Below are 18,488 nucleotides of genomic sequence, written 5' to 3' on the forward strand. Positions count from 1 at the left end.
CATCATATTCCAGTTTCATAGCGAATATAAAAGGCCCAACATTCCTCCCTCCGGTCACCCTTCGCATCTCTTCGCCTCTGTGATCCAACATCCTCTGAGATCCACTGCCGAATTTCCATTGCTATGAAGTATTCTTGTCTGCTCTTCTTTGCCTGCTTGGTGCTCTTCACAAATCCAGGTAAGGTTTTGTTCTTCCCTTTTTCGAAATATTTTCATTCATTCCCACTAATTCAGCCTGCTGTCCTTCCCACACTAATGTGGGAGTAAGCCCTGTTGAACACAAGAGAGTGTAGTAAGGAGTAATCCCACCCAGGCTGCAGCTGTAAGGAGCAAGTCCTCTGAGGAGGGACAGCAAGGTAGGTATTCAAACCTACTCACAGCATCTATAAAAGCAGTGTCTGCTCACACTGGACTTCTTCAATCTGTATAGCTTCATCTGGTCTGGCTTCGCACTGGTTCTGATGCATTCAAAGACATCCATTCCTTCTTCTCCTCAGTCCTAACTATCAAAAAGTTGGTGTTTTTTAAATTTATTATTTGTTTATTATTAAAACTTTTATACCGCCCTTCCAAAAGGCTCATGGCGGTTTACATTAAAACACCATTAAAATCAGTTAATAATTAAAACAAAAATTATAAAGCCTCAAAACAATGATTAACAATTAAAAACATTGTAAAACAATAATTAAATAATCATAACAATTTAAAAACAAGTTTTTAAAAGCTGAGAAAGCCTCGTTGTAGAGATGGGTTTTCAGGTGTTTTCTGAAAATTGCCAGAGATGGGGAGGATCGTATCTCAGCAGGGAGAGCATTCCACAATCTTGGGGCAGAAGCCGAGAAGGCCCGTCTCTGTGTAGCCACCAAACGAGTTGGCGGCAACTGGAGACAGACCTCCTCAAGTGACATCAATGGTTGGTGGGGCTCATAGCGAAGAAGACGCTCTCTTAAATACCCAGGGCCTAAGCTGTTTAGGGCTTTAAAAGTTAAAACTAGCACTTTGTATTTTGCCCGGAAACCTATTGGCAGCCAGTGTAACTCCATCAACAAAAGAGTAATGTGACCTCTCTGAGATGACCCAGAGACCAACCTGGCTGCCGCATTCTGAACCAACTGAAGTTTGCAGAATATGTACAAAGGCAGCCCCACGTAGAGCGCATTACAGAAGTCAAGTCTGGAGGTTACCAACAAACGCACCACTGTTTTGACATCATTGATCTCGAGAAACGGACGCGGCTGGCGTATCAGCTAGAGCTGACAGAAACCACCCCTGGCCACCGCCTCAACCTGAGAAACCAGGGAAAGGTGTGAATCCAGAAGTACTCCCAGACTGCGAACCTGTTCCTTTTGGGGAAGTGTGACCCCGTCTAGAACAGGCAGATCAAAATCCTCTCTAGAGTTCCGACCCCGCACAATAAGTACCTCCGTCTTATCTGGATTCAGCTTCAGTTTATTCTTCCTCAACCAACCCATTACTGCTTCCAGGCAGGCATTTAGGGAGGATATGCCAACTCCTGAAGAAACTGACATGGAGAAGTAGATCTTGGTGTCATCAGCACACTGGTAACACCCTGCTCCAAATCCCCTGATGATCTCTCCCAGCGGTTTCATGTAGATGTTAAAAAGCATTGGAGAGTGTATGGAGCCTTGAGGGACACCATACTTAAGCTCAGATTTTGAAGAGCAACTATCTCCAATCAACACCATCTGGAATCTGTCCGAGAGGTAGGAGCGGAACCACTGTAAAACAGTGCCTCCCACCCCCTACACCCTCAGATGTTCCAGAAGAATACTATGGTCGATAGTATTGAAAGCCGCCAAGAGATCCAAGAGGACCAACAGAGTCACACCTCCTCTGTCAATTTCCAATTGGAGATCATCCATCAGGCCGACCAAGGCAGTCTCCACCCCATAGCCCACCCAAAAACCTGTTTGAAATGGGTCTAGATAACCAGTTTCCTCTAAAATAGCCTGGAGCTGAGAGGCCACCATTCTGGATAGGAAAATCCATCAGCTACATAAAGAATAGATAAGGAGAGAGAGAGAGAGAGATCTCTCTAAGAAGAAAGGAAGAGGACTGACCCCCTCCAGGAAGGACCTGAGGAGTCAAGTCAGGGGCCATAGAGTAGAGGCAAAGCAGAGATAACTTCACTCCAAATGCCCCTAGTGGTCATTAGTTTAGTTGGTGCTAAAGGTCAATACTTTAGCACCAGATGGAACCCCAGCTCCAGCACCATTAAAGTTCAGACCACTTGCAGGTTTAATCCTTTTGAGTACAGGAAGCTTGACTAGATGGAACCATAAGAGACTATGTAAGAACCACAGAGGGTAGAACAATCACATATGAGTCACAAATAAATATAATTGGACATAAAGCCAATTAACCACTACTAGTTTGGGGTCTGAAGTGGCAATGAAGCTAAACTCAGAAACCAAAACGCAGGATGTCATCCAGAAATATTTGGAGGGTCTCACCAATGCAGATGGAATAGTTCCAAGATTGCCCAGTCTGTTCTTTCTCCGCAGGGCCCAAGGCCCTCGTGCTAATCAAGTGGGCCATAAGAACATATGAAAACAGCCCTACTGGATCAGGCCCAAGGCCCATCTAGTCCAGCATCCTGTTTAACACTGTGGCTCACCAGATGCTGCTTGAAGACACAGGCAGAAGTTGAGGGTGTGCCCTCTCTCCTGCTGTTACTCCCCTGCAACTGGTACTCAGAGGCATCCTGCCTTTGAGGCTGGAGGTGGCCCACAGCCATCTGACTAGTAGCCGATGATAGACCTCTCCTCCGTGAAGTTATCCAAACCCTTCTTAAAGTCATCCAGGTTGTTGGCAATCACCACATCTTGTGACAGAGAATTCCACAAGTGGATTATGCATTGTGTGAAAAAGTACTTCTGTTTGTTGGTCCTAGATTTCCTGGCAATTAATTTCATGGGGTGACCCCTGGTTCTATTCTTGTGTGAGAGGGGAAAGAATTTCTCTGTCCACTTTCTCCACACCATGCATGATTTTATAGACCTCTGTCATGTCTCCCCGCAGTCATCTTTTTTCTAAACTAAAAAGCCCCAAGTGTTGTAGTCTTGCCTCATAAGGAAGGTGCTCTAGGCCCCTGAACATCTTGGTTGCCCTCTTCTGCACCTTCTCCAGTTCTACAATGTCCTTTTTAAGATCTGGTGACCAGAATTGTACGCAATACTCCAAGTGTGGTAGCACCATAATGTTTTATAAGGGCATGATAAAACTAGCCATTTTATTTTCAATTGCCTTCCTAATGATCTCTAGCATGGAATTGGCCTTTTTCACAGCTGCCGCACATTGAGTTGACATTTTCAATGAGCTGTGCACCACGACCCCAAGATCCCTCTCCTGGTCAGTCACCGACAGCTCACATCCGATCAGCATATACTTGAAGTTGGGGTTTTTTGTCCCAATGTGCATCACCTTACACTTGCCAACATTAAACCGCATTTGCCACTTTGTTGCACATTCCCCCAGTTTGGAGAGATCCTTTTGGAGCTCCTCACAATCCATTTTAGATTTCACTACCTGGTAGAGTATGGTATCATCTGCAAATTTGGCCACCTCCCTGCTTACCCCTACATCTAGATCATTTATGAATACATTTAAAAGCACCGGTCCCAGGACAGATCCCTGGGGGACCCCACTTCTTACTTCCCTCCATTGTGAAAACTCTTCATTTATACCTACCCTCTGTTTCCTGTCTTTCAACCAGTTAGCAATCCACACATATACTTGTCCCCTTATCCCATGACTGCTAAGTTTCCTCAGGAGTCTTTGATGAGGAACATTGTCAAAAGCTTTTTGGAAGTCCAGGTATACTTTGTCAACTGGATCACCTTGATCCACAGACTTGTTGACACTCTCAAAGAACTTGAAAAGCTTGGTGAGGCAAGATTTACCTTTGCAGAAGCCATGCTGGTTCACTCCCAGGAGGGCCTGTTCTTCTTTGTGCTTTACAATTTTATCCTTGAGGATGCTTTCCATCAATTTGCCTGGAATGGACGTTAGGCTAATCGGCTTGTAATTTCGCGGATTGCCCCTGGATCCCTTTTTGAAAATTGGTGTTACATTGGCTACTCTCTAGTCCTCTTGTACAGAGCCTGATTTCAGGTATAATTTATATATTTTAGCAAGGAGAACGACAATCTAACATTTGAGTTCTTTGAGGACTCTTGGATGGATGACATCCGGCCCTGGGGATTTGCTAGTTTTCAGTTTTTCCAGACAGTTTAGAACATCATCTCTTTTCACTTCTGTCTAACTCGGCTCTCTAGTTTCCATCCCTAAAAAACCAGGTTCAGGAACAGGTATATGTTCAATATCCTCTGTTGTGAAGACGGATGCAATGAACTCATTTAGTTTCTCTGCAACCTCTATATCCTCCTTAATAATCCCTTTCACTTCCTCATTGTCTAATGGTCCAACTGCATCCCTGGTAGGTTTCCTGCTTCTGATGTTTTTAAAGAAGTTTTTGTTATTTCCCTTGATACTTTTGACTAAATGTTCCTCAAACTCTCTTTTCTCCTCCCTTATTGTCACCTTGCATTTCTTTTGCCAGAGTTTGTGTTCCTTTTTGTTCTCTTCATTTGGACAAGCCTTCCAATTTCGGAACGTAGTCTTCTTCCCTTTTATGGATTCCTTGATGGTACCTGGTAGTGGTTTTGAGTAAACTCCATGCACTCTGGAGCAAGGAGACTCTCCTGATTTTCCCTTTAAACTTTCTTTTCGCCATATTCCTCATTTTGGAGAAGTTTCCTCTTTTGAAATACAAAATGTACATGTTAGACTTCCTTGCTGATTCTCTCCCTGCATGTATGCTGAATTTGATGGCACTATGGTCCATAAAGGGTAAATGACACCGACATCACACAGCAGGTCCTGGGTGCCACTCAGAATTAAGTCCAAGGTCGCCTTCTCTCTCAGTTACCCAGGACCAACAGTTCTCGGGCACAGTCATTTAGAATATCGAGAAATTTGACAGAATTAGGGATGTGGAGAGCTTGACAAGGAGAGGAGAGCTGGTCTTGTGGAGCAAGCATGACTTGTCCCCATAGCTAAGCAGGGTCTGCCCTGGTTGCATATGAAAGGGATGCTTGATGTGTGAGCACTGCAAGATATTCCCCTCAGGGGATGAAGCCATTCTGGGAAGAGCAGAAGGTTTCAAGTTCCCTCCCTGGCTTCTCCAAGATAGGCCTGAGAGAGATTCCTGCCTGCAACCTTGGAGAAGCCACTGCCAGTCCACCAATGCATTTATTTATTCATATTTATACAAACCATATTGGGAACTTGTGTAGAAAAGGGGGGTATATAAAGTGTCATCGTATTTGTATTTGTAAGTGGAGCGGAGTCTCACATTCTGACAAGGACCAAAGAGTTCCTTTCTTGGTGCTGAAGACAGGTTCTGCTTATGGCTGATCGTCAGAATTAAAATTGGATTTAATTCATTTGTTTTCTCCAGTTGTGATTCCAATGTCTTGTATTTTCTACAGGTATAACTGCAAATATTACAACTAAAGAAGAATGTCTCCGATCTGGAGCACTCTGCATGCCATATTATTGCTTCTTTCCTGGTTCTAACCAAACAGGATATTGTAATTCGACCGACAGTCCTTGTTGTAATTATTGATTTAACATCGTCAGGGGAGGGATTTCAAATCAACCCCCCATCACCCGTGACTTCTCCAAAATGAAATTGAAGTGTGTTCACTCACATCCTGCTCATCATGAATAAACTTCAATTCACAATCTCAACCATTTCCACAGCCTTTATCTGGTACAACCCACCCGATGCCTCCCAAATGGTATTGGGAGGGTTGCACAACGTATTCTCACCAAATCTCTGGTTGTTGAAACCCAACCATGTTGAAACATGCCAATCCAATAGGTAACTGGGATGGTTAATCTGGGATTTGTAAATCTTGCAGTCTGATGCCTGTGATACCTTGGGCTGGTGCCGCGTGAGCACTTTATTGCTTACAATTTCCAGATTATTAGAGTCAGAAATAGGAAGTGTGCGAGTCCTGCAAATCTCTCGATTCCCATTTTTTGTCATAGTGGCTATGCCGAGAACCAGCCCCATGATTCATTTGCCATGAGTCAAATGCATCCATGAAGAACATGACTGGATGCCTGAATTAAAAACCCACCTATGGGGCAGTGTCTCAACTCACTTGAATACGAGAGAAATAATGTCCATTCATAGGTATGTGGAATCTGTCAACACCTTGATGAGAGATACTGGGCTCCTACTCAAGTGTCAAACACAGTTCGGGGATTTCCAAAAGGGTAGGATGAAGATTCTAGTAGCCACCAGTAAAATAAACATGTTTTTCACTCCGGGTCTTCCAGCAGAATGCAATTATTCAGTTAGCCACAGAGCAGAAGAGTTGCTGCGAAAGGATTTGTTGCCACAGTGGTAGAAGGTTTATCTTTTGCAAGCAAAATGAGAAATGTGGAGATCCAGGCTAGCGTTGCACAAGCACAAGATTCTTGCACCAGCTATGTGAGCTAAGGCTGGAAGCTGTGTATTGTGCTAGTGTTGTCCTAGCAGAAAAAGATTTGCAACCGGTGACCAGTTTAGTCCAGCATATCCTTTTCTGGAGCACTGGACACTGCATGGGGTTGATTTAGTGTCCTCCTCAGTTGGCACAAATCATACATGCGCACTAGGGCAAATAGAGTGAAGGGGAGGTGTTGACCGTGGAATCGCCCCTGCGTCCAATCCCACAATAAAATCACGGATCGGATCTCTGTCTGTAAATGACGCCATTAATATCAGGCATTCCTGATATTAATGGCACTGATATTAATTCCTGGTATTAATGGCACTTCCTGGCACTTCTTGCTTGCTAGCTTGCTCATTCCTTCATTTGCATGTATATATCGCTAGATAACCAAGGCTCTAGGAAGTTCACAAAGATAAATACAATAAAAACATAAACAATTTGTTTAAACAACAACATATGTACACATTAGTAGTATAGGGGCATACCTGCTGTCAAAAACCATGTGCTTTTCTTTACAAACAAAAGCACGTGGCTGGAGGATGACGTCACAGTGCCGTCACGGGGGCGGGGGCTTGCAGCTGTCAAAATGCGTTTACGTCACTGGAAATACGTCATCGGAAGAGCCTGAGGAGACCCCCACGTGACCAGAAAGGGTCAGAAGTGGGGGACGCCCTTACCCCTGGAAGTCTGGCACCTACCCTACAACGCCTACCCCAGAATATGTCCAGACATGTCCGAAGGGGGGCATGTGACCCCTCTACGAACACGTCTAGCCACCCTGGACCAATAGGAACAGGTTTCAGGCTCCGGAAAGGCCCAAGTGAGCGGGTGTGATAATGGTCGGGCGGCCATTTTGTGCAACTTTATTGGGCGAAAAGGCCCAGAGGAGACCCCACGTGGTCGGAAAGGGTCAGAAGTAGGGGTACACCCTCACCCCGGAAGTCTGGCCTCCACCCTACCACCCCTACCCCAGTATATGTCCAGACATGTCCGAAGGCAGACATGTGACCCCTCTACGAACACGCCTAGCCACCCTGGACCAATAGGAACAGGTTTCAGGGTCTGGAAAGGACCGAGTGCGCAGGCGTGATAATGGTCGGGCGGCCATTTTGTGTAACTTTATTGGGTGAAACGGGGTCAAGTGACCCCTCTACGAACAGGGTTAGGGGTGGTGCGTTTAGAGGGAAGCCATTTTACAGCTGTACAGAGACGATGGCTGACGCTAGGACTCCACCGCATGCCACAGACCTATCATCGCCACAGGCACCCACGAAGATTAAGCCTATGCAAGTGCGGAATCTGTCCTTCCCTCCTATGGGTATGAAAACCCCTCAGAGGGCTGATCTTATTGCTGGGGAGGTTCCAGAGACTAACTTTGCAGCAGGGCCCTCGGTTGAGGGTGGTAGACTAGAATGTGATTGCGGGTGCTGTGACACCAGCCTTCTAACCACCATGGAAACTGAAGATGAAGAGCCTCCAACTACCATCTCCAAAGTGGGAAACGTGTGTTCTTCAGATTCTGAAACAGAAGAGCCTGTGAAACAAAAGCGGCTTAGGAAGAAGAGAAAATGGGTGAAGAGCAGACCCCAATTTGATTGGTGCGGCGAGAGGTGTTGTGATAGCTCATGTGGAGAGTATACTTATTCAGATGAGTGCAGGTGCGAATCTTACTTGTCATCCCGTTCAAGGGTCGTCTATTGCGAGCGTAAGTGCTGCAGATCGAGCGAAGACTGGTCATCTTGTGACTGCCTGACCCCAGACCCCACCGACCCATGGGCCGATTACTGTAGGGCTGTGTGCTTTACTTCATCATCTGAAAGCGGTGAGGAGGAGGAAACCTTGGATGGCCTTGTGGTTACAAAGCCTGAAGAACCAGACCCCAATGCGGAAAATGGCAAGCTGGTGAGTTGGAGGCGATTTAAGCAGTCTTGTTTTGTTTACTTGTGTTTTTTTAACCTGTTAGTATTAAAATATTTCCCTCTTTTGTGCAGGTACGGGGTGTTGAAAACATGCAACTCAGGGATGTCAACATGTCCTGCATTTCCTGTGCGTGTACTGATGGGGACCAATAAAAGAAATTTGTTTTAAATATGTGTGTCCATACTTGTGTTAAACAGAACCATGGCAGGGGCTGAAGAAGTTTTAAAGAAAATATATTACAACCCTGGGAGAGTGGGGAGTTTTGGAGGTGTAAACCCACTATTTCAAGAGGCCAGACAGCAGAGTAGAGATCTGCGTAAAAGACATGTTGAGGCATGGCTTTCAGAGCAGGATGCTTACACTCTGCACAGGCCTGCAAGGATTCATTTTAAAAGAAACAAGACTGTTGTTTCAGGGGTGGATGCACAATGGCAGGCTGATTTAGTGGACATGCAGCAATATTGTAAATACAACAATGGGTACAAGTACATTTTGACGGTTGTGGACATTCTATCTAGATATGCTTGGGCTGTACAGATAAAAGATAAAACAGGGAGGGAAGTGGCCGGTGCTTTTAAAGCTATTTTCAAAGAATGCCGAGAGCCTGGCAAGCTCCAGACAGATAGAGGGAGGGAATTTTTAAATAAACCTGTAGGGACCCTGTTAAAGGAGCAAGGGTTAGGGAACCTTGAAAACACGTATGTGGAGGTATTTTACTGCTCATAACACATTCCGGTATATTGATGTCCTGCCTCAACTCCTAAAGAGCTATAACCACAGCTTTCACAGAACCATACAATGCAGGCCGGTAGATGTCACAACCAGCAACAACCTGTCTGTTTGGAGAAGAGTCTATGGAAGCTGTAGCCATAAAAAAGCAAAGTCTCCAGTGTTAAGAAAAGGAGATCACATCAGGATTTCAAAAATTAAAGGGTTTTTTGAGAAAGGTTATGAAAAGAACTACACCACAGAATTGTTTATAGTGGACCGAGTCATCAGAAAAGCTGAAAGCCCGGTCTATCTGGTAAAAGACTACATGGGTGAGCCAGTTATTGGGAGCTTCTATCATGAAGAATTACAGAAAGTTAAAGCAGGAGAGGGCAAATTGTACAGGATTGGAAAAATTCTAGCTACAAAAGGCCGTGGCAAAGTAAAATGACATTTAGTGAAGTGGGTGGGGTGGCCTGACAAGTTCAATAGCTGAGTGCCTGCTTCAGACCTCTGCAATGGGTGATAGGGGTTTTTACATTACGCTCCCTAGTAACGCCAGCAAGAAGGCATTTCCACAGAACGCTAGCTCAGATTTCACCATCCAACTCAGAGGCGTAACTATAGGGGGGGCAGGGGGGGCACGTGCCCCGGGCGCCACTTTTCTGGTCACATGGGGGGCGCCGCCATGACAAAAAATATATTTATTTATTTTTTTAAAAAAAGTTTGTTAATACAAATGTTTCCTGCTCAGTGCAGCAGCGCTGCAGCAGTCAAGGGAGCGCATCGACGCCCCCTCCCCCACGAGCGGTCCCTTCTGCGCTGCCCGCGCCCCCTCCATTGCTTTGCTGGCGCCTGGCGGCCAGTCAGTGGCCTGGCTTGGCGGCGGCGGCAGGCGCTTGTGAGGAAAAACCTAAGTATAATGTAGTATGTTGGGGGGCGGGGGCGCACGGGGGGGCGCCATTTCAGTGCTTGCCCCGGGCGCCGTTTTCCCTAGTTACGCCTCTGATCCAACTAGCCAGGCCACTGGATCTTCCCCACTTCCCGGAGGTGGGGCTCTCAGAGATACAGTACCCGTGCACATGGGACACCATCACGACAGACACCCCCTTTCAATATAGCAAGGGGTTAAAGAAATGGACCTTCTACTTACGAAAGGGATATTACTCCAGCATAAACGATTTGCTGCACGATATGAATGAAATCACCAGCACCCAGAAGGCTCTAGAGGGGACTACCCTGCTTTATGACACTGTTACTAGATATATACAGATTATGAGTCCTAACAATGCATTCACCTTTTCTGCTGGGGCAGAATTAGCACACATATTAAGACTCCTCCCTGACACACACCCAAAAGAGTTGTCTTACCCATCAAGCATAGCCAGTGGGATCAAAACTCTGTTTGTTCATGATACAGCAGGCAAAGGTTTCCCTTTTCCTGCAGATATAACAGGGGGGTTCAACACTCTGTTTGTTTATACAGACATTGTAGAGTATCAGATCGTGGGAGACCACCATGTACCCCTTTTGCGAAGTATCACCGTGAAGGGCCTGAATGGTGAATGTGTTAACATTGTTTATGATAAGCCACACTACATCTCTGTCAGCAAGCACCATATTGATACGATCACGGTCCAGATAAAGACGGATCAGGACAAATGTGTGCCATTCCGTTTTGGCAAGGTTATTGTGAAGCTACACTTTCGCCCCAGAAGAGGCCTACAACTTTAAGGGGAAAGAAAAAATGCCAATTCTCAAAACGTATGGCGACCCCACCCTTTACAAGAACTATTACAGGGCCCAAGCCGGAAGCGCTCTTCCTGGCTTCATGGGGGCCCCTGTCATGTATGGGGCTGGAATTGGGGGTATATTTAGGATCCTTTACAGGAAAGCTGTACCTCTTTTGAGGCGGGGGCTGGAAATCATTAGGCCACACATCAAAACAGCAGCGCGAGGGATTGCCAAAGATGTAGTGGGCCATGCCTCCCAAGCAGTTCTGAACAGGATGGATCAAGCTTCTTCCTCAAAAGGGGGGTCAGGACTGATGTATATCAAAAGAAAACGAAAAGCAGCACGTGTGCAGCTATCAGGACCTCCCCAACCTCTTAAAAGAAAAGGAGTGAACCTGAAAAAGCCTCAGAAGCATCGAAGGCATCCCAAGGGGAAGAGGAAACGTGCTCCCGGTGACATCTTTTAAGTCATAATGGCTTTTATACATTGCAGCTCCGAAGAATGCATGAAATCGGAACTGGACCTTTTCCAAATCGCACCAACACAAACAAGTATCGAGAGAAGCGTATATGCCGAGGTTCCACCGCTTACAGCCCTGACAGACACAGCCCCTTTGGACTTTTTCATTGCTGGGGCTGGAGATTTTTACCTGGATTTGAATAACACGCTTTTATATGTGTGTTGTAAAATTGTCAAGGAGGATGAGACCAACTTGGCACAGGACTCTGCTGTGGGGTTTGTGAACTACCCGCTAGCAGCCATGTTTAGCCAGGTGGATGTGACCCTGGGAGACCGTCTTGTCAGTCAGAGCAGTAGCACCTACCCCTACAGGGCTTTCATTGAAGCGATGATGAATTACAGTGAGGCCACTCTCTCTACACAGTTTTCAGCAGGATTATTTTATAAGGATGCCCCGGGCTTTCACGAGATAACAGCTTTAGATGGGCAGAATTTAGGATTTTTTGACAGACCAGCGTTCCCATCTGAAAGTCGGAAGGTGGACCTAATGGGGCATCTACACACAGATATTATGTTTCAAGAAAAACTGCTTTTAAACGGTGTAGATGTGAAAATTAAACTAACGCGCAACAAGGACACATTCTGTCTGATGGCAGGTGGAGCTAACCCCCGCTACAAGCTGCAAATACTATCGGCATCCCTCTTTATCAAGAAATGTTCCCTGAACCCGGTTAGCACATGCGGAGGCGTTGCTCACAGCCAATGCAAAATACCCTGTGGACCGTGTGAGTATGAAAGTATTCAGTATCCCCGCTGGAAGCCGTGTCTGCAACCAGGAAAATTTGTATTTAGGGCAGTTGCCAAAAACTGTCATCATTGGTTTTGTGGATAACGATGCATTTAGTGGTTCATATACCAAAAATCCCTTTAATTTCAAGAATTATGACATTAACTTTGCCTGCCTCTATATGGATAGTACTCCCGTCCCTATGAAGCCTTACCAGCCAGATTTTGCAGCGCGTAACTATATCCGTGAGTATGTGGGGTTGCTACAGGCCACAGGCAAGCATCTAGAAGACAGACCCCTGCTCATTAATAGGGAAGAATATGGGAAAGGCTACACACTGTTTGCTTTTGATCTAACACCTGACCAAGAATGCGGGAGCCACTATTCCCTGATTAAGACAGGGAATCTGAGGGCCGAGATACGTTTTGCCAGACCGCTTCAACTGACCATTAACATGATTGTGTATGCGGTATTTGACAATCTCATCGAGATAAACCACAGATGGGATGTACTGTTCGACTATATGTAATATGGATAGCATACAATTAACACGCGTACTGTCTGCCAGCCCCTGCACCCGAAAGACGTTCTTTGGAGTTTTCCCTAGTGACTGGTTGCCTAGAAAGAGACTGCTACAAAGACCTGTGGGATTAGTAGTGAACACACACGACCATACCCTTCCGGGAGAACATTGGTTAGCCATCTACCTGCCAGAGGACAACCAGGCAGAGTTTTTTAATTCTTATGGACACCCCCCCAATCACCCACGTTTTCCCAAAGCGATAATGAATTTTTAAAGAAAAAATGCCTCTAAGACAGTCTTTCAACCCCGACAGCTCCAAGCTCACGACTCTGTGACCTCTGGCTACCACTGTTTGTTCTTTCTACTGCAGAGGGGTAGGGGATTAACATTTAAGCAGATTCAAGAATTGTATTCTGGGGATTTAGAAAGAAATGACCAGATGGTCGAACTGTATGTTAAGAAAAAGAAATGCATGCCTAGGCATGTCGCAAATTGTTTTCAAAGCACGCAAGGTTGTGGATCTTGTACTGATTTTCACAGAACAATAAAGTAAGCCTTGAGTCTTTAGAAAGTATACGTGTGTGTGCTTGCATCATTCTTACCCGCAAAGCAGCAACTACCACCCTGTAAAATATATTTCTGAGAAAAAAATTTGACACTTTTACATGTTTTAATATATATGTAGCAGGTTACAATTGGAGCCAGTGTGTTCTCACGGGTATTTTAGAAGTCCTGGGTGTAGGTGTTAAGGTTAGAGGGCTAGCTGCAGGGGTAGGATTCTTCATATGCTCCAAAAACTCCCTACTGGTCTGGTTTCCTGCCACAGAGGTAGGCACATTTAACTCTGCCAAACCACTCATGAACAGATCCCAGCCTTTAGGGAAGCGTTTGGAATGCAGGGTATGAACTTGAGTGAATGCCTTGATCAGATCCACCATGTTGGAACCGTCAACAGCCGTCCCCTTATAGACAAAACGCCCCCGCTCATCCCACGCTGTAACTGCAGCATTCTGCCTCAACTTGTTTAACAAAATCTTTGCCGAGTTCCTAGAACGCACAGGGAGAGTGTCCAAGATTTCCTGAAAGGAGGGATCAGAGCTGTGTGTAGCTTCAAAAGCTGGCATCTCAGGCTGTGGTAGAAACAGGTTTAGTCTTCCCTTTTCGGTATCACCCAGTCTCACATGTGTTAAATATTTTTGAAGTAGGCCCTCATAAAGTTTAGCCTTTTCATATTCTGTTAAGTCAGACCTCTGAAGAACACCTTGCATTTCAGTGTCTAAAGCATAGATTGTAGCAGCTCTGATGTTTTCCTCCTTAGGAGGGTTCCCTTTTAGCAGATCTAACTGATGTTTGGGGACCATGTACATCTTTTCTGCATACTCCATTATTGTTTGGTTAAAAGGCTTGTTATCAGAGGAATTGCAATACCTAACAGCGGCACAAGAAACCCTCCAGACTGCTTGAGCAAAAGCTTCTTCTTTCTCAGAGATACGCGCTTGTTACTCAGTTTTTTAATTAATCCATGCTTTTTTCTTAACACACGCATCTGGTGCGGAGACAATGGAATATTTCCTTTTAAGGTGTTTAGGGCAATCTCAGATATGGCTGATATTAAATCATCAGAAGCTGCACATAGTATGGCTTTCCTCTGCCGTGCTGAGGCATGAATAAGGAGTTTTAAGAGGGCTAGGTTTCTCTTCACACGGGTAGACATGGCTCTCAGAGCAGTGGGGTAACAGGAATACCTGTGAAAGCATCAGTGTGACCCCCTTTTGTATCCCCCCTTTGATTTTTTCTTGATGTATACGACAGGCCATTCGGGAGGGAAAAGACCCGTTCTGACCCTATAATCCTCAGGAGTCCTAGGGTTTAAATCCACAACTAGATAACCATAAGGCTCCCGTGTGGCATCATGGTAGGCCTCAGTGAAATACTTGACATCCCCGGGGAAAATCTGACGCACCAAATTAATGATCTGTAATTTATCCCTTGGGTTTTTAAAGAGCACCATATACTTGGCATTAAGGCTTATGGTGCGGGCCGCTTTCCCTTTGTAGAAAACATTCTGTGTGATGAGAAAAACGCTCAGATTCCTGTGGTGAACAAACTCAGTGAAAGCGCGTTCAATTTGCTGGCTATCAGATGAAGCACTCATCAGGTCATCCAGAACAAGAAAACAGATTTTATTTGGGGGTAACAAGCCATCATCATCAATTTTCTCAGGCATACCTTCTACAAATTTTATCATAGGGTATTTACAGAGCATTTGTTTGTACAAAGGTTGCCAACAAGAGTAACACCATACGATTTTTTCAGGCATCACAGATAGCACACTGTGTGCATTGTCCAGCATTTTTTTTTTTTTAAGGAAAAACGTTTTTCCGCTATTGCTTGGTCCTGCAAGGATAGCGGAGAAGGGGTGTTGCCATCGAACATCCATTTTAATACCCGTAGGGTATAGTCTTAAAACCCTCAACGATGACGCGCTTATCAAACACCACTCTCTGCGTCTTCCTCAAAAGACGTGTTTCTATCTCCCATCTCCTCTTATTTCTAATGATGCCATTCTGCTCTACCACAATCTCACATGGCGGGTTCTGGTCCGAAACGTAGGCAAAAACCAGATTTTTCAGACTGTCAAAATTAATTTTTTGACAATTAGAAAAGTTCAGAGTAATTCCCTTGACTTTAATACACGATTTCCCCCCTGACAGCTTGTAGCCGTAAGATTTAGGACCTGTGCTCACAAACTTTGTTATGTACTGGTCTGCCGGTAGTTCGTTTGTCAGCTCCCCTAAAAAGTTTCCAAGGGGTGGGTTGTACTCCCCCTCACGAGACACATAGATCACAGAATCTGTGTCATGGTACAGGCACCGTTCCCCCAGCTTCTCCATGATAGAGTACAAATGCAGGCGTGCATAGGCGGTTGTAAAGCACGCCAGAAAAACATTTGTGTGACCTGGTGGAACTATACGTTCTTTTGCATCTTTTCAAGACACACAACATGTATCATCATCAAGGAATTCACACATAGAGACCTCATAGCTATCTGAAAAGAGGTATTGGAAAAGCTCATTAGGGCTTTTTACTATGGATGTCCTAGGAAGGTTTGACCTCTGAGCAAATTTCCCCCACAAGGAATTTAAGAAAAGCTTGGCTATCTGGTGTTTAGCAGGATTTGATTCAATCATCTCGGGGTGTAAACACACACCTTCTTTCTTATAATACTCAGCAATGTATTTCTCCCTATCCTCCCTGCTGACATACTCTGCTGGGTAGCCCGAAGCCTCTTGCTTCTGCCTGAGAAATGTTTTGACGTACTCTGAAAAGAGGCTGCCAGAACTCCTTTCAAAATGCCAAACCTCATAGATCTGTGCCACCCTGTAACCTTTAGCCACAGCAACATTCAATTCTACAGTGCACCATGTACCCACTAAAGCCCTTTCCTCATCATTGTGCCTGCATTGCTCCAGCTGCTGTGAGTCTGCACAGAGACTGCACAGCGGAAACATGAGTTTCCCGTTCACTTTGACAGGGAGGACAGGGAAAAAGAGACGGCGTGGTGGGTATACCTTCACCTTGGCAATTCCAAAATATTCAGAGAGTGGTCTAAAATCGTCATAAATTACTTTAGGGTGTCCTATGGGAAACTGGCAATTTCGCATGATAAAAGGATAGAGAGAGGTAAAATCTGAGTAGTTAATCTGTTCTCCCTCCTTCGCCTCATAATACAGACTCACACAGCCTGTCCTGCCCCCAAACAACGCATCTCTAGGTTCCAGAGGTTCTGGAAATCCCTGCTGCTTCAGAAAATCTACCACCTTCTGATCCCCCTTGACCATGTCACGCCACTCATGCCCCCATATACAACGGACTTCAAACCCCATGCGTTTTAAGACATCTGCTTTCCTCTCACTAGCATTGTAGAGAAAACCATAGGTTTCCGACAACATGGGGTGCTGTTTGTGTGCTGAATAACAGGTTACACACCCGTGATAAAAGCAGCCATTAAATTCAAAAGCACATTTCTTTCCCCCATTCACAGAATAACCATCTAAATAATATGCCTTAACACCCCCCGACGCCTCTTGAAGCTCCTGAGGAATATCAACCTTAAACTCACCCCCTTTCAAAGCGTGTTGAATATGTATGTTTTCCCTGTGGGCTATGTATTCCAACCATTGAATGGACATAGTTGAGAATCTTTTGCACTGATGATGGTAGTTATCTGGGGCCGGTATGGCGATCTCTTCATCTTTCAGATACTTGTAGCGGTACATTCTTAAGCACACACTAGCAAGCGTAGGGTATTGGAAGGGGTCGATACCCACCAGCACCCTGGCATTTTTCCTCCCCATAGGTTTATCAACGACATCCCATGTCATCTCAACCAATTCATGTCTATATTTTGTACAGGCCTGCATCAGGATGTCTACATCTTTCTGACAGTAATAGGCCAATTCCTTCTGCATATCAAACATTTTTGATTTGTTTTCCTCATACCACTTCATGAATTCTTCCCTATCTGCAGGCTTCATAGCATCCACACCATAGTCCTGGGGGTCTGGCATATTCCCAATATAACTCTCATTTTCTTTTTTATTAAAGAAATGTGGGAAATAGCCCTTGCAGCCCTGAAAACCCATAGCTTTGGGGAGTTTTGCTAGAGCCATGGGTAGGTGGCATAGGGAATCTATAAATTTTATGTCATTTTTTGTAACTGTTATACACAGCAGTTTTCCCCCCTATGTGAGCAGCTCTACATCAAGGCCTTCATTGATTAGCTCTCTCATTATCAAAATGCCATTGTAGCTCCGCGAGTTGTGAGCCAGAAAAGTGCACCCGATAAACTTATTATCTGATGTAAAACGTAATACAAAGTCATTCAGACATTTATCTCCCTTAAATTCCCAATAACCCCCTTGGGGCCCCCACTTCTCCCAATCTTTCTGTTTCTCTTGATATGCTTTAACAGGCTCCACAGTCTCCCCTTCAAAGGCCTTGGCATAAATATAGTTTGGGACGTGGATCCCATCCTCCTGCCTGCATTCGCAGTCATACAACACATATTTTACTGATATCTCGGGGTACTGTAGACGTGGAATGTAACACGCGTGTTCTACCCCGGGGGAAAGGTACTCATAACATACACGGCACTGCATTCCGCCAACAGACGCGTTCAGCTTCATGACCCGCCTCGACATAGCGGAAGCACTTTTCACATAGATCACGCAGGATGCATTCTACCTGCCCCATGGTGGTGAGCTTCATATGCTTTCCTAGACGCTCATGTGATCTACACTGCATCTTGCATTTGGGGCATCTGATTACACGCCCCACATGTTTTACACAGCCAGCCTCTAAGCAGCGGTGACACCTCATCAAACAGTCGTGTGTGTGTCTGTAGGGCGTGTAGCAGACATAACAAAAATTTCTGGTCCCAAAAAACCCTTTGATGTTCTTAACCCCATAATAATGATCCTTATGAAGTAACAGAAAACAGGTTTTGAGGTACTTCTGTTCAGGAGTTTTTTAAATACTCCATCCAGAAGTTCCCCATTGCACAAGCACAATATTGACCTTCATATGTGTCTCTACAGTTTCCAATTCTGCAAAAGACACTTGTTTTTGCTCACTCCACCCAAGATCCTGGTACAACTTTTTTGCTCCCTTTTTTATCTGTGTAGCGGTGGCTCTCAAATCTAGAACAGCCATGAGACTCGCTGCAAAACAGAGGGCTGTGTTAGGCATGGGGACATCTATCAGATGCAGCCTCTTTTTCTGTATAATGCTGCTATAGGGTATTGATTTTATATGCCTGCGACCG

This window comes from Hemicordylus capensis, chromosome 1 (genome assembly GCF_027244095.1).
Source record: "Hemicordylus capensis ecotype Gifberg chromosome 1, rHemCap1.1.pri, whole genome shotgun sequence".
In the NCBI taxonomy this organism is placed as follows: domain Eukaryota; kingdom Metazoa; phylum Chordata; class Lepidosauria; order Squamata; family Cordylidae; genus Hemicordylus; species Hemicordylus capensis.